The sequence below is a fragment of the Taudactylus pleione genome, unplaced genomic scaffold (genome assembly GCF_031769625.1).
Source record: "Taudactylus pleione unplaced genomic scaffold, aTauple2 ptg000117l, whole genome shotgun sequence".
NCBI classification, from domain to species: domain Eukaryota; kingdom Metazoa; phylum Chordata; class Amphibia; order Anura; family Myobatrachidae; genus Taudactylus; species Taudactylus pleione.
This window is the reverse complement of record NW_028284519.1, coordinates 14,300,393-14,312,939: the sequence shown is the minus strand read 5'-3', so window position 1 is coordinate 14,312,939 and position 12,547 is coordinate 14,300,393. Positions and strand designations below refer to the sequence as shown.

General features: G+C 43.1%; 1 long non-coding RNA gene across 1 annotated transcript in view; it reads left to right on the top strand.

Annotated features, from left to right (window-relative positions):
* Positions 1–12,547, top strand: part of LOC148524528 (uncharacterized) — a 125,622-nt gene that overhangs the window by 20,575 nt on the left and 92,500 nt on the right. The window contains exon 2 of the long non-coding RNA XR_015878366.1: positions 4,355–4,527. This is a non-coding gene — a long non-coding RNA (uncharacterized LOC148524528). The remainder of the gene's footprint in view (positions 1–4,354; positions 4,528–12,547) is intronic.

Sequence of the window (12,547 nt, the reverse complement as noted above, 5' to 3'; positions counted from 1 at the left end):
TGTTTCTGTGGCTCACCAATGGTTTACATCTTGTGGTGAACTCTCTATATTCACTCTTGTGAAGTCTTCTCTTGATTGTTGACTTTGACACATATACACCTACCTCCTGGAGAGTGTTCTTGATTTGCCCAACTGTTGTGAAGGGGTTTTTCTTCACCAGGGAAATAATTCTTCTGTCATCCACCACAGTTGTTTTCCGTGGTCTTCCGAGTCTTTTGGTGTTGCTGAGCTCTCCGGTGCGTTCTTTCTTTTTAAGAATGTTCCAAACAGTTGATTTGGCCACACCTAATGTTTTTGCTATCTCTCTGATGGGCAAACTCTAATCTGGTCTTCCTGTTTCTGTGGCTCACCAATGGTTTACATCTTGTGGTGAACTCTCTATATTCACTCTTGTGAAGTCTTCTCTTGATTGTTGACTTTGACACATATACACCTACCTCCTGGAGAGTGTTCTTGATTTGCCCAACTGTTGTGAAGGGGTTTTTCTTCACCAGGGAAATAATTATTCTGTCATCCACCACAGTTGTTTTCCGTGGTCTTCCGAGTCTTTTGGTGTTGCTGAGCTCTCCGGTGCGTTCTTTCTTTTTAAGAATGTTCCAAACAGTTGATTTGGCCACACCTAATGTTTTTGCTATCTCTCTGATGGGTTTGTTTTGATTTTTTAGCCTAATGATGGCTTGCTTCACTGATAATGACAGCTCTTTGGATCTCATATTGAGAGTCGACAACAACTGATTCCAAATCCAAATGTCACACCTAGAATCAACTCCAGACCCTTTACCTGCTTAATTGATAATGAAATAATGAGGGAATAGACCACACCTGTCCATGAAATAGCTTTTGAGTTGATAGTCCCATTACTTTTGGCCCCTTAAAAAGTGGGAGGCACATATGGAAACCGTTGTAATTCCTACACCGTTCACCTGATTTGGATGTAATTGCCCTCAAAATAAAGCTGAAGTCTGCAGTTAAAGCACATCTTGTTTGTTTCATTTCAAATCCATTGTGGTGGTGAATAGAGGTCAAAATATGAAAATTCTGTCAATGTCCCAATATTTATGCACCTGACTGTATATATATGTATATATATATATATATATGTATATATGTATATATATATATATATTTATTTAGTTAGGAAGGCAAATTACTGGTCCTGTCTGATGCTTGGGCAAGCTGCAGGAGCTTTCTGCTCAGATATGGCAGAGTGTGACATACAACAGTATGTGTGTGAGAACTCTCACACATACTAAGCTTTATATATGTGAGATATCATAAACACCCTGACTACATCTGTAAGCAGGGCATTGAAACAGAGATAGAAATGACAGTTTGGTACTGACAGTTTGTGAGAAAAATAGACACAGACAGACAGCGCTAGCATAAGTCACATACAATGCAGAAATGAACCTGCACCATGGCACTATAATCAACTACGCAGACTCAGTGTCTGGTAGGCAATAGTGCTGTATACACTGACCCAAAAGGGAGAGGTATGCAGGGGGACCGGGCACACGCTGGCCACAGAGAGAACTACGACATTGCCACCAAGAAAATGGCCGCCGAAGACCTCAGAGGTGGCGTGGCCCAAGGAGGAGAGCAGCTCAGCGTAGCCAGACCGCCGTGGAAAGGCGCGCAGAGCTGAGAGGAGGAGCCGGCTGTTAGACAGGGAACACAGCCTCCCCTGGCCGGCGATTAACCCCTGGGATGCTGGACTCGCGCCCTTACAGCACGTGTCCCTGGTGGTCTAGTGGAAGCACAGGACTCGGTGCCCGCCGCTTATCTGCTTCCCGTAGCGCCCAGCCGCAGTCCAGGAATCCTCCGGGGTCCCTGCTAGCCAAGACCCCGGAGGTCCGCCGAGATCCCCGGCGCCGGTGGAGTGACGGAGCAGCAGCGCGGACGTCCCCTGGACTGTCAACTCTTGAAGAAAACTAAAAAATAACAAAATCTTCAAGGGCTGTGTTAACAGCCCCACCGCATGCAGTGACCCGATGAAACTGATGTGCCTCTGGCCCGGGGTATAGGAGGGAGACCCAGTGCATCCTGGGAGAAATGTTAACTGCGTGATGCCCGGATGACTCCATCATCACCTATACCCCCAAGGTCTCCCTGTAGAGGCTATGGGACCTGAAGTAGAAAGCTTGGACAACACCATGCAGAATAATAAGGTTGAGTCTCCCATATACAAATATTCCGAAATACGGAATATTGTTAGCATGACTGAGAAAGTGAAACCTTTGCTTTCTGATGGTTCAATGTACACAAACTTTGTTTAAAGCACAAAATTATCAAAATACAGTATAAAATAACCTTCAGGCTGTGTGAATAAGGTGTATATGAAACATAAATGAATTTCATGTATGTACACACTTTTTTTTTATGCACAAAATTATTACAAATATTGTATAAAACTACCTGCAGGCTGTGTGTATAAGGTGTATATAGAACATAAATGCATTCTATGTTTAGATATGGGTCCCATTCTCAAGATATCACATTATGGTATGCAATTATTCCAAAATACGGAATATTCCGATATCTAAAAAACCCCTGGTCAGTGGCGGAACTCCCGGAGACAATGGTGTCATTTGCAGCCGGGCGTCAGCCCTGAAGGGGGCACCTGGCTCCATTATCCCCGGGAGCTGCATGGAGAAGGAGCACCGATCCCTCCATTGGCGTAACTACGGAGGGTGCAAGGGGTGCGGTCGCACCCCTGCACCCTCCATTTGCCGGGCGCCCGCTGAGTGTGTTACCAGCAGGCGCCCGGCTCCTATCCTCCTGGCGGTAGCCGGACGACGGAGCTCCCTCCGTCTCCCGGGTCCCGCAGTGTACTATGGGAGTGACGTCATAACGTCACTCCCATAGTGCCGAGGAGCGGACGCCGGGGACAGAGCTCAGGAGTGAGCTCCGTCTTCCGGGTCCCACAGTGCACTATGGGAGTGACGTAATGACGTCACTCCCATAGTGCCGAGGAGCAGACACCAGGGACGGACGGCAGCAGCACTGGAGCGGGGATAAAGGTGTTTGTTTGTTTCTTTTGTGTGTGCGCGCTCGGTGGGGGCCATCACTACTGGGGGCAACTACAGGGGCTCACTACTGGGGGCGACTACAGGGGCCTCACTACTGGGGGCAACTACAGGGGCTCACTACTGGGGGCAACTACAAGGGCCTACTACTGGGGGCAACTACCGGGGGCTCACTACTGGGGGCAACTACAGGGGCCTCACTACTGGAGGCAACTACAGGGGCATCACTACTGGGGGCAACTACAGGGGCATCACTACTGGGGGCAACTACAGGGGCTCACTACTGGGGGCAACTACAGGGGCCTACTACTGGAGGCAACTACCGGAGGCTCACTACTGGGGGCAACTACAGGGGCTCACTACTGGGGGCAACTACAAGGGCCTACTACTGGGGGCAACTACCGGGGGCTCACTACTGGGGGCAACTACAAGGGGCCTCACTACTGGGGGCAACTACAAGGGGCTCACTACTGGATGTACTGCATAGGGGGACCATTACTGGGGAGCACTACATAGGCGGACAACTACTGGGGGCATTATATAAAAGGAACTGCATAAGGGGGGCGGTGGCAGCTGGGGCTGGCATAGGTGCTGGGGGATGGTACATTTTAGTTGGGGGGGGGAGGGTGCACCAACATTTATCTTGCCTCCGGGAACCTGGGATGAAGTTACGCCACTGCCCCTGGTCCCAAGCATTTGGATATGGGAGACTCGACCTGTAATAATAATAAAAATAATAAAAAGCATAATAAGAATAATTACATGAAGTAACTGAAGAGCAGTTGCTCTTTTATTGTTTAAGCAGGGACTTTTCCAGGTACTGTAAATGTCCTAGAACATAATTTCAACAGCGAAACATTTGGGTTTTTTGATCTGAACATAAAGGACACCGAACAGCAAAAATTGGATTTCATAAGTACAATTTTAATTTCAGTTAAAAAATAATAATTTTGTAAGGCTTTGTTTCTTAAGTAAATTGCATCACATTGTATTTGCTAGGAGAAGAATGCAGCCAACATGCATTGCAGTAAATGTACACATTGATGAATACTTAGTGGTGTTTATGACAGTAGCTATCTCTGTAAACACCCAGCTGGTGTGTGAAAGGATATTACTCTGCATTGCACACACCTCCACCTAACACATGCATGCTGTGATTTCCAGGTCAGGGGCGGCTCCTCTCTGCTCTCACCTCCGTACTGAGAGCTAACTGAAGGGGTACACTGCAGTCTCACAGCCCGGGGGAAGCAGGATTGCAGAAAGGGAGGGGAATAACCTCACACCATAGGGAAGATTTGTTACTAATTTGCACTGTAAATAACTTGCAGAGACCAGACCAGATCACAACACAAGAACCATCTGATACAGCAGGAACTGGCTCAGGAATCTATCAGGACTATCACCTTCAGAGCAAGAAACCGGTCCTTCATTTCAAGAAACCGGTCCTTCATTTACATGGGCCAGCAGTTCAATAGGATATCTGCTTCTGTTCACATATTAGGTGAGTACATTGCATAAAACAATGTTTACTTTATTTACAATACCTATAGCATATCTCTGTACTGTTCTTTAACATTATAGGTATACTTGATATGTATAAAAAATATTTTAGTTATTTTTATGGCATTATTAGCAAGATGAATATTGGATCTCAGAGCTTAAACCTCACAAAGCTAATGGGGACACATGAGGCTATACTGTAGGATAATTACAAAAATCCAGCCATCCAGTGTTCAGACTGATTATAGGTAACTTGTGGGTCCCAAATATTTTAGTTGTCAGGTGGATGTGCACAAGTGCATGATAGTATTATCCAAATTGACTTTGAGTGTGGGCAACAAAACTGCAGTTTTAGGCCAATTTAGTCAAAAACAATCACATTGGCTGACCAATCTCTGCATGTGTGGCAATCTAAAAACAGCACTCGCAGATCCATTTGGAAATAATATCTTGTCATCAGCTTAAATGGATATAACAAGGGTACTTGTGGTAAGTGGGACCAATTGCCTTAATTTCCATTGAAATTGTTGTTTCGGATTTGTCGTCCCTCTCACTACCCCTATTGAAGCCTAACATATCCCAGGTTTTTGACTGTGGCTGTCAAAATAATTGAAGATGCCAAAGTATTGGTGAGTGGCACCCTGGGTATGGTGAATTTTTCACACTACTTGGGAGTGTGGTTTTAAGTATCCTATAATCCTGATATATGGGTCTATGTACTAAGCCTTGGAGAGTGAAAAAGTGCCAACCAATCGGCTCATAGCTGTCATTTTTTCAAACAGCCTGTAACATGACAGTTAGAAGTTGATTGGTTAGTAGTTTATCACTCTCCAATTTATCAATTTTCAGAGCTTCGTATATATCCCCCAATAGTGTATTAAAGTGTAAGGCTGAGTACACACTAGATGATATGTCGTCCTATCCGGCGGATCGGGTCGACATGTAGGGCTACGCATTAGCAAGTGTGTTTGCACTTGCCGATGTCGCGCTGGGTACACACAGAAAACTGTGTATCCAGCATAAGAGTCTTATGTTTGAAGAGCATGCAGTTTAGTGTCTTAAGTTTATCTTTAATGGAATCCCTAGTTTGTCTGATGATTTGGGGTTCCAATCAATATATCTACAGTAAAAAGGATGACCGTGTCTAGATAGACACCAAATGGTAGACGGTTAGACAGGGACAAAAGTTCGAAATGGATGAAGATAGACTGGTACAAAAGGTCAACAGGGTCAAAAGGTTGACATTGAAATGGTTGATACATTATTTTTTTTTTATGGTTAGGCACTTACCGGACGGTTAAGCTCTAGGAGGGACGGTTAGGTTTAGGCACTTACTGGAGGGTTAAGCTCTAGTAAGGACAGTTAGGGTTAGGCACTTACCCCGATGGTTAGGGTTAGGCTCCAGGAGGGAGGACTAGGATGAAGATTAGGGTTAGAAAACAAAAAAATAATATTCTCTCCTCCACCTGTCACACTTTCCAATGTTCTACTGCACACCTCCTCTGTAACTGGTCTTGGCTACTATCCCTGCTACCCAATCCAAGAAGCATTTCTTTCTGTTGGGCAGTATTCCAAGCAAATGACAGACTGTAAATTAGATCTGAAGCCTGAGATTAGGACATTGGTTTTACTATTGTGTTAAACTATACAAATAAATTGTGGTTGTCAGTTATTTTATATTATTTTTGTTGACAACATTCTAAATGTTTACTAACTTTGCATTTGTTTACTTACACAATGTGGATTCTTTACTAACAATAGGCCTGATTGAGAGATGTACATTCATCTGAGGATGAATGTACGTCTCCGATGTTAAGGGGTCTGCGCAGGACTCGTTCATGATTGACTCGCTTTGGGGGCAGAGTGGTCATGTCTGGTCACCGTTTTCAGAAATGGAGGCGCGTTGCCTCCGTTTTCCAGGATGGACGAGGCCAGGGTCTGCGTCGACTAACGATTCCTGGCCTCTTGCGTGACCAGGTATCGGCCAGACTGCAGCCTGACCAAAGGAGCAACCATTGTGACGGTTCAGATGGTGATCACAGCCTGTGACGTCAGTTGGTTGGTCGCTTGTGTGCAGCTGTGTAAATCCGTCCATCTCTGAATCAGGCCCAATGTGTGAATGAACAATAGGTGGACAGTGAATGCAGCTGTATAGCTGTATCAGATAATGTAGTTTTTCTATTTTGCACAAACAATGCCTGTTAAGTGACAACAAAAAAATCTAAAATAGAAGAATATTAACTTCAGCTGGAAAAATGGTGTTTACAAGTTTTAGAGTTTTTATATGTTTGTAAGCTGACACATTAAAATGTGACTTACTAACTGTAGGTAAATGTACTTCTGATGTTTGTCATGCCTAGTTATCATATATTATTTTTCTTATGTACCGTACCTGGATCTCCAACGTCCAGACTTATGTGCTAGTTGACATTTTTGTGGTTTAGACTGAGAGACCTATTCAAGTCTTAAAAAAAAAAGAAAACTTGATTTGTAAATGAAGGGGTGTTTTTCATGTTTAATAGCTTTGTTTGTCCCTTCAATACAGGACCTGCCTTGATCAATTTGGTGTCAAGTCAATATTTTAGCTGTTGTTGTACTACCCCCCTGTATAGTTAATATTGTTCTCCTCATCCCTCCAAGTCTGTATAGCCATTATTGTGCCCTCATAGTCTGTATAGCCATTACTGTGCCCCCTCGTAGTTTGTATAGCCATTACTGTGCCCCCTCGTAGTTTGTATAGCCATTATTGTGCCACCCCTCCCAGCCTAGTCTGTATAGCCATTAATGTGTGTGTGTGTCCTAGTCTGTATAGCCATTATTGTGTCACCCCTCCAAGCCTAGTCTGTATAGCCATTAATGTGTGGGTGTTTGTGTGTGTGTCCCCTAGTCTGTATGGCCATTATTGTGCCTACCACCTCCCCTAATTTGTGTAGTTTATTGTGTCCATCCCCCACTCCCTCTCCATATATGTTTTTTTTAATCTGCTCCCACCCTCATTGGTTAATGTAACTGCGACATTGACGCTCTCTTCAGGCAGCCAGGAATCAATGCCACAATGGGATGTGTGGGTTTTTGCACCCTGGGTGACCGTCCTGGTCAGGCCACCATTGTTAGTCCACTCAACCCAATGTTAATCCAGCCCTGCCCATGGATGCCCCTTCTGGAGCTAGGTAGCACTAGGCCCTGGGTTACCTATGCCCAGGGCCGGCCCTGCTACAAAAGTAACCAGGAGGGGACTCTGTAATGCACTCTGTCCTTATTTGTCTTCTTTTCTCTTGCACTGAATTGTTACAATGGCAGAGACTAAAGCCAATACACAGAGTGCAGCTATTAATGGGCCCCTGCTCACGTCTAGGATCTTAGCCACTGCATTCCCTGCAAAGGAGAATGTTTGGCACTGCTTGTAACTACCTCAACCCTTACCATTTATTCAAATCAAAAGTTGGCTTCAGTAATCCCGTGTGATCTCCGAGGGGACTTCCTACTTTTACATTGATGTTCACAGATTTCGGATTTTTTTTTTTTAATCAACACTTCAGCTCTCTTGTATTCACTTTTGCTCTTGCATAATTGCTAAAGCCTTCCAGAGGAGGTCTTCAATAATCATATATATAAAATGAATTGGTTTGTTTATGGTTATGCATTCGGACTCCCCTGCACTGATTGGGATGAAATCAACACGAGGTGGTTCAGCTGGATCCTGGCCAGGTATTAGGGGGGTTAGGATCCCGGTCAGACCTCCCATTGGTGTAACAGACCCGGGAGCCTCTTCTGAGCGTTCTACTAGATGGATTTGGATGAAAACGTCAGAGCGGTAACATTGGATGCCAAAATACATACTAGGGGGTGAGGTCCTGGTCGGACCTCCCGTTGGTGTATGCTGGGCAGAACTTTGACCCGGGGTCCCTGTTCTGGGCCTACCACTGGATGGAGTTGAATGAAAACTTCAGAGGGGTGGCAGTTGGTCTGGAATGCCTAAATGAGTGGTTGGCGTCCCATTTGGACCTCAAGGCGGAGTGCGCTGGGAATAACTTTGATCCAAGGAGCCTGTGCTGCGCCTTACACTGGATGGATTTGGATGACATCGCATAATTTGGACGAAAACTTCATAGTGCGGTAACATTGGATGTCAGAAGACATACTGTGGGGTTGGGGTCCCAGTCGGACCTCCCATTGGTGTACGCTGGGCAGAACTTTGACCCAGGGAGCCAGTTCAGGGTCCTTACACTGGATGGATTGGGCAACAACACATATTAATCTTTAAAAGTATATAATTTAATGTAAAATATATTACAGTTAAAGTAATATCTCAATAATATCTGTTCAATCAATGATATGTCATTATTTTCATCCAATTTTATAGTTAAATTAATAGCATCAAGAACTTTTTGATCCGAATTTTGTTTTCAGTTATTGTAACTTCTGTTGTATTCTCAAATACACTAAACATACTTAACAACAAAACTTTTTACGAAATAATCAACCACTTATTCAAATTCTTGAAAGTGAATTTTGACAGTTACATCCAACTCATTGATAACTAATACCCCATTCACACTGCCATCAAGTAACCCGGGTTATTGCACATGAACGCACAGCAACCCGGTTACTGTGCAGTTGGAAAGGGCCAGGTTGATATATCCCGGGTCAAGTGACCCGGCATTTCAACCTGGGTAACGAGCAGGGTTGAACATGAGGTCAATCTGGCTCGTGGCGCGGTGTGAACCGGTAACCAAGGTCGAGGTGACCCGGGTACTGTTCACTGCATAGAGAGATCCAGCGCTTTGAGATGATATCATCTCCAAGCGCCAGCTCGTCACATGAATCCGATGGCATAATTGAACCCGGCATTATTGCCGGGTCGATCCGCCAGTCTGAAAGGGGTCTCAGGTCGCACCCGGGATGAACTCGTGCACAAATCCCTGGTGCGAACCGCCATTTGCAAGAGGTGGAAAATATATAAATATATTTTAATGGACTCTCATAATACATGTTACCATTGCTTTTCCTACTTTAAATATTAGAGGACTATGAAATATCCTTGTTATAGGACTTTACCTGATTCCAATGATGAATTTTAGTATTTCTGCTTGATTACACTCATTATTTGATACAGTTCCATTATTTACTTTCCCTTCCCTATAAAACATTTTATTTTCAGAGTTTCCCTGGAAACTGTAAATGAGATGTGATAATCCTCTCCATAGTACATTGATTTTGGATGTAGCCTAATGGCATGGGTTAATAGACGTAACTAGGAGCAGAATTATGCCCATTACGAGGGCACAGGAGTCTATGTACAAAGTTTTAAAGAGAGATTATTTGTATAAAGATATAGGGTCTATGTACTAAGCCTTGGAAAGAGATAAAGTACCAACCAATCAGCTCCTGTCACTTTACAGGCTGTGTTTGAAAAATTACTGGAGCTGATTGGTTCATACTTTTTCTCCACCCACTTTATCTCTCTCCAAGGCATAGTACATAGACCACTTTAGTCTGGAGTGGTGAAACCTTTCCCTAAATAGGTCTCAGGGTACAACTATTGTTGCATATATCATTTATTACTCTGTCACAGTTAAGTGCTGAAAATGTTCCGAATTCATATCAGTTTAACGTTTTTATAATTACAAATTAGTTTCCCATAAGGAAATATTAAACCTGAAGTGCACTCTCTTGTGTTTGAAAAAATGTGACTTGTTAAAAAAAACCACCTCACTCAGAAATAGGAGTGTAATTATTACTTAATTGTGAAGAAATATTAAGAAAAGAGTAGAATGCATTGCTACCTAAACAATGAAACATTATCTTGCATATGTTTATTTTACACTTGCCCAGAGTTATAAGCTTTTGTCTACATCTAATCCTTTGGTTTATTGCTTGATCTCAATACTATGATGTAAATGACCACAAAGTATTTCCAGATTTGGCAATGCTTTTGTAATAACTTATTTGCTCAATTTGCACAAGAACAATATCACTCATTACTACCTGATGGAGTATTTTTCATGTTTGATGGGGTTATTTTGTATTCGATTATTGGCATCTTGGTTATTTTTTGGTACACACAGCCTGCACATGAACAATAGGAGTATTATATTTTATTATATATAATTGTTCTTATTGTGAGGCCATTAGGATTCATCCATGACATATCTGTATGCTTAAAACAAACCTAGTATTTGTGATGCTACTAACTTTTCACCCTCAATCAATCAATGTCAGTCGAGCAAAAATGAGCCATATTAACACCTATTCCTGGTGCCATGATCCTAATAATTGCAATTGTCTTGGCACTTTAGCTGCATTACAACTAGGTGATCTTTTATAGGGGACAATTTAACTACGTAGGTGCCTATGTGACTGTCTCACTAGTTTGCTGCAATCAACACATTTTACTACTGCTCTAAAGGGGAATTCCAACTTTGCAGTTCCGATTTTGGTTACAAATTAAACTAAATTTACTTAATAAACTGAAGGTGAATTCTCCTCTTTTATAAACTGAGTCTTTTTGATGAGTTTTCTTTAATATAATAATAATGTAACTCATTACAGTACAACTTACATTGGGTTAAACACAGAAGGGTGTAACTCAGTATTTGTTTTGTAGCACAGGGCTGAAATATGATAAAAAGACTAGAATATGTTTCCTCTGGAAGAATATAATGTGTTAAAAGTGCATAATTCTTTTACTTATTGATTGTAAAAAAAAAATGCATATTTTTTAAAGAACAATAAATCTGAAATATTGATACATTTCATTATGTAAAAATAACTAACTTTTTTGTAAAAGAGCATCTGGTAACATTCATTAAATACAGTATGTATGTAAAAGTACACAGCAGACAGTTCTGATAGATAGTGAACTCAGGCTTCACCAGTGTGGCAACACCCGTTGTGGCACCTCTAGACTCCCCTCGTATGCTGGAGGTGCGCGCACACAAAACGGAATATGGCCTCATGCTCACAAGGCCATACCCTCTGGTTTGTCCCATTTCGGAGGCGTGACTGCGTGTCATAAAACCAGTTGTCATTAGGCTTGGGGCTTGCCCAGAGCTCCAGGAGTCTCTGGACTCTGGGTATGTGGAATGGATGATAACTGCTGCTTGACCCCCTTGGATGATGTCACCCGGTGCGGACCACACCCCCTTAGTGATGCCACTGATCGAACCTGTGGTTTAGTTACTGACCCCTTGCTAAAAACTGATATTTGCACAGGACTGCATACTTTTTTTTAATTACTAATGCTTGTACTATCTTAAACATGTTTATATATGTTGTTTGGGACTTATTTGTTGGTATCAAAGGAGTATAAACCAATAGCACCAGGGTAACCAATATTTTAAATAAACTTTTAAGCCCTTTGTAAAACGTTTAAGGGCTTATGAAGGTGTATTAATCTTGTGCCATGTAACTTGCAATTCACTGGGAATCAGGACTAGTCCAAGTCTGGATACGTTCAATATCCCGGCAGATGGGATTCCGTCATTCACAATGCTGGCACAGGAATCCTGACCCCTGTCAGAATCCCGGAATTGGCATCCCGATCGCCGGAATACCAAAAGGTAAGTGGCAGGGTTAGGGTTAGGCACTAAGGGGGGAGGGTTAGGTTTAGGGTGCGGGGAGGGGGATTTTAGGTTTAGGCACTAGGGGGGTGGTTAGGTGTAGGCACCGTGGAGGGAGGGGTAGGGAGTGGAGGTATCCTAACTCTATTGGGATGCCGGCATCGGGAATTTGAATGCCGGGATCCCGAACGCCAAAATACCGTACCCATTCCGTCCAAGTCATGGCACGTTTTGGGATTGAAAATTAGCCAAAACTGCACAGTCCAGTTTACCTATACAGTTACATTAACAGAATGCAAGACTAGCATCACTAAATAACCCTCTAATGTTAATGACTATGGTTTTGTTTTTTGCAGTACTGTAGGGTAGTGTTATATTGGAGCTGTGTCAGATAGGAAACAACTAGCATTCATACATGACTCTTAAAATAGGTACACTCTGATGCGCAAATCAATGCTG